Below are 5,182 nucleotides of genomic sequence, written 5' to 3'. Positions count from 1 at the left end.
TATTGCTGAAGTTTTGACAGAATCAAAAACTTTCTTATAGTCTATAAATACCACATGTAGTGGCTTGTCATACTCTGTTGATCTTTCCATCAGCTGGTTAATTACATGGGTAGGGTCATTTGTTGGATACCCTCTTCTAAAGCCCGACTGCTCTCTTGGTTGATTAAAGTCCAGCTGTCTTTCTATTCGGCCTAGTATGATCTTTGTAAATATATTTATATTACGTTAAGTTAACTTAACGGGCAATAATTTTTCTGGTCTTTTGTGTATCCCTTTTCGTGAATTGATATAATGACAAGGTTTTTCCAATCAGTAGGACTAGAGCATTCTTGCATACATTTGGTGTCGAGTTCAGCGAGTTCTACTGCTATGAAATCTCCTCCATATATTATTGAATCCTTTCTCCTTTCAGTGATATTTCATCCTCCATTGCATATTCCGCTCTCATCATCTCTGTCTCCCTTCTCTTTATCTTGAGGCCAACCTCCTGTGTTATTTAATACATTCTGGTAAGGAAGCATTGCAAATCCTGTGGTATTCTGTTAATAAGGACTGTGTCGTCAGCATACTCTAGGTCAGCTAATTTCCCATAACCAATCCAGTCCAATCTCTCTCCAACATCTCCAACTATTCTAAGCATTACAAAATCCATGAGGAAGATGAACAACATTGGTAATAACATATTCCCTTGGAATATTCCACTGCTTACTGGAAATTCATTTGATAGGACTCCGTTAACCTTAACTTTGCACTTGCTATGCTCATGAAAAAATTAACCAAATTCACACATTTAGGAGGAATTCCATAATAATGTAGGATTCTCCACAAAATTAGCCGATGTACACTATCAAAGGTTTTTTTATAGCCCAAAAATGTCATCAAAAGTGGATTTCTATATTCTACGCATTGTTGTACAACATGTCTCAAAGGGAAAATTTGGTCTGTACAACTTTCACTTTTTCTAAATCCAGCTTGTTCATCTCTGTTTTTCATCAATCTTTCTCTCTAGTCTCTTTTGAATGAGCATACTACTGTATATATTTTCATGACAACTGATGGAAGTGTGATTCTTCTGTAATTATTACGATCTGTCAGGTCTCCTTTTTCAGCCATTTTTCACCAACAGTCGTAGTTCCCATTCATCAGGTTTTGCTTCTTTGTGCCACATTCGACAAAATAATCCTGTAAGTTTTTGGGGAGTTACTTAATTTTCGGCTAATATCATCTCAGTAGTTATTCCATCGTAACCAGGGGCTTTCCATCTCCAAAGTATTTTAATGATATCTTCTACTTCAAACACACTGAATTCATTCATGGACACATCAAGAATTTCCTCAGCTTCAGGTATATCAATCAAATTATTCCCTCTATATCTACTATTCCTGACTTCACTAAAGTGTTCCACCCAACACTGCCTTTCCTCATCTTCTGTTGCTATAACAGATCCATCTCTTCTTTTGGTGGATATATGCTTCTTCTTCTCCCCCATAAAGATTTAATTAATTATGCTATGAGTAATTTTTACACCATAGCCACTCCCTGAATTCATAGCCTTGTTGGCCTCATCTGCTTTTCTATATCTAAATTCTCTCTCTCTGGTCATTCTTGGCTTTTCTTTTGACTTCACTCTCAATACTGGAATACTTAGCATGCTTACCTGGTAATTTTCATTATTAACACGAAAACTTTCAACATTTAATTTCTCACTTTGACTTCTTTACATAGTATCCCACGTATCATTTGATATCCATGGCTTTCTCCATGTAATTGCATGTCCCAAAACTTCACGATCAACTGCCTAATATATGTTCTTAGTATCACACCATTCTTCATCAATTGTTTGTTCTTCATCTCTCAAAGTATCTAGGCTGTTCTACATTCAATTGCAAATGTTTTTCTGTACTCATCTTCTAGAATAATTTTGGTATCTAACATAGGCCTTTTATCTACCTTGCTATTGGGTGCTTTCAGTTTTAATTTCAGTGAGGCAATAAGGACCGGGTTATCACTACCAATATCTGCATCTCTATAGCTTCTTATATTTCTCAGAGTCCCCTTTCTTTCTTTTTTATTAGTGGTTATGTGATCTATTTGATTTTTTTATTTGCCACATGATGAAGTCCATGTATATTTGGGGATGTCCCTGTGCTGGAAAAGAGTACCTTCAATGACAAGATTGCTTGTTGAACATTAACATATAAAATGTGCTCCATTTGTAATTGCAACTTCGCCAAGACCCTCAACACCCACCACATTCTCTCTACCTTGATTATTCCTTCCAACTTTAGCATTGAAGTTAACAAATCACAATTTTCATAACTCTCTCTGGGATCTCATCTATTACACTCTGCAGTTCTTTATAGTATTCATCTTTCCTTTCTTCAGGGGAATCATATTGCACTGACTTGATTCAAACTTTGCAAGTAGCAATACATTGCTCTCCACTCAGTTTAAACATTTTCTGCTCTTGGGGTCATCATCATTCCTACCATTTCTCTTCAAACTCCATCTGTTCTTCCTGAATAGGTTTACTGTATATATTGTCTTGGTCTAAGGTTTTCTTACCAATCCCCTTACATTGTGTTTCACTTATGGCCAAGATATCCAAACTATATTTCATAAATTTATTCTCCACTTGCGTTATCTTCCCAATCTGATTCATGGTTCTAACATTCCAATTACCAATTTTCAATTTTTCTTCAGAATTTATAAACCGGGAGACTCTTAGCACCCATCTATACCTGGGACTGGGGGCCATTCTGTCATGTTTGCTTTCCATTAACTGACTAAATCCATAGATGATTCATTGGGTAAATTCATCAAAGGATAGCCCGTTCCTTGTGATGCGCAGTGCCTATCTATCCAAGGCAATTGACTCCTGCCGGTCCATACTGATTCTAGTAGGATCATCCTCCAGGTATCTGGAGTACAGCCCGAAAAGACAGCTTTTCTCATGCCTTAAACCCCGTCTGTCATCCTGCTACCAGTAACTTTATCAAGATTTAGGGGGCATTTCCTCCGTACACAAAGTTCTTGTTACTCCTCCAGGTTGCTCGTCCGCTTATATAACCATTGCCAAATGCATATTTATTTCTTTATATATTCATATACACACACACAATCATGTCATGTCTGGACAAATCTAAATTGATAAACCTCCTCGACAAGTTAACAATAGCTGAAATTCCACAGAAAAATGACCAGTTAGAAGGTGTGATGAACAACACACCAGACAATCCAAGTCATAAGATAGCTATGGTAGATGGAATGGTTTTTCTGTAGATGACGACAAGAAACCTGCAACCATAATGATAGTGACAGGCTGATGTTCCTCATTTGAGATTATGATGAAATCATACTTGTGTTTGAAACATACAGAGATGATTCTCTGAAGAGTGCTACCAGGGATATAATAAGAGCAAGGAAGAGCACCTTGCCAGCATCAGGTTAGCTGGGACACAAACATTAAACACTTTCTAATGAGCAGGTTCCTTTTGCACAATACAACAAAGGCTATCATAATTAATTATCTTGCTGCACCGACTATGGAGTACAACAGTACATTATATTACTGGTCATCACCTCTTCTTCAGGGCATACCAGGAGCAATGAAGACTATTCCAGGACAACAATCATGGAGAAGCAGCTACACTGTTGATCTACCAGGCTGTCCTGGCAAAACAGTGAAACCCATCAGGCACAGTTGTATTTCTTCTCCCTAGATACGGATGTCCTTGTGTTAGTCATAGCAAACTATGACCTCATGCTGAAGAACACGTCTATTTCTATTGCCTCGTGAGTTATGGGGATAGAGCCAATATGGAGATCAATAAAGGTATAATGAGCAAAGGCTTTGCCGGCCTTTCATATGTTCACTGGCTCAGACAATAATGGACTATTCTCTTGTATAAGCAAAGCAACCTGGCTGCAAGTCTACATAGAGATGTAATTCTCTGCAAATGTTTTTAACAGAGGCAGAAGTGACTAAACTACGTTTGTTTGAACAGCCTACTTCCCCAAGGCATCTTCATGAAACTGCAATGACATTTCCTCTTTAAGCATGTGGCAGAAAGCATTGCGACAGTATGTCCTGAGAGTCCGCAACTTAGCTAGAGTGTGAGGACAGGCCAGCATTGTTCTGCAGGACCCTCAGTTGGACCCCCTGCAGAATGGCTACCAGTAGGAGTTAGGTGGTCAGCTGACACCAACCATGACAGATGGCGTTCCAACATCAAAGGCCTTCATTGAGGTGGTTAGTTGCTAATGCAAAACACTTTTCTTCCACCAAAAGTTATTTTTAGAACTAAGAACTTTTCATCCAAGAATGCAAGAAAGACACATAAGAGCAATGTTGATGAAAAGTGGCTAAAGATAATGAGAAGTGTCAGTGACTTAGCAAGAAGCCATTGCATGTTCAAGCAAAGTAAACTACATGTTGATATAACTGAAATTTTATATATAGTATGAAGGTTATTAACACGCAGACACATTATATATATATATATATATATATATATATATATATATATATATATATATATATATATATATATATATATATACATATGTATCTATTATATTATCAACCAAGACTAGTCCACTGCAGGACAAAAGCCTCAGACAATTCCTTCCACTCACGCCTGTTTATGGTCTTTCAATGCCAGTTTATACATATTTGCTATGGCTGGAATTTCGTGATAAATATCCTTGCTGGAGCTGAGATAAGCCTCATCATTTCCGGCCTGAATTCAGGGAGACACGTGGGTAAATCACATTGGCCTGGTTAGAGTTTTGACCACTCGGCCAGTCTTAAGTTCTTATGCAAAGCGCATTAATATTTCCCTTACCTCGTGAGTTGATTATTATTATTATTATTACTAGCCAAGCTACAACCCTAGTTGGAAAAGCAAGATGCTATAAGCCCAAGGGCTCCAACAGGAAAAAATAGCCCACTGAGGAAATGAAATAAGGAAATGAATAAATAATGTAAATAAATTAACAATAAATCATTCTAAAAACAGTAACAACGTCAAAACAGATATGTCCTATATAAACCATTGACAACGTCCAAAACAAATATGTCATATATAAGCTATAAAAAGACTCATGTCAGCCTGGTCAACATAAAAACATTTGCTCCAACTTTGAACTTTTGAAGTTCTACTGATTCAACTACCCGATT

This window comes from Palaemon carinicauda, chromosome 6 (assembly GCF_036898095.1).
Source record: "Palaemon carinicauda isolate YSFRI2023 chromosome 6, ASM3689809v2, whole genome shotgun sequence".
NCBI classification, from domain to species: Eukaryota; Metazoa; Arthropoda; class Malacostraca; order Decapoda; family Palaemonidae; genus Palaemon; species Palaemon carinicauda.
Note: the sequence above shows the minus strand (reverse complement) of the source record.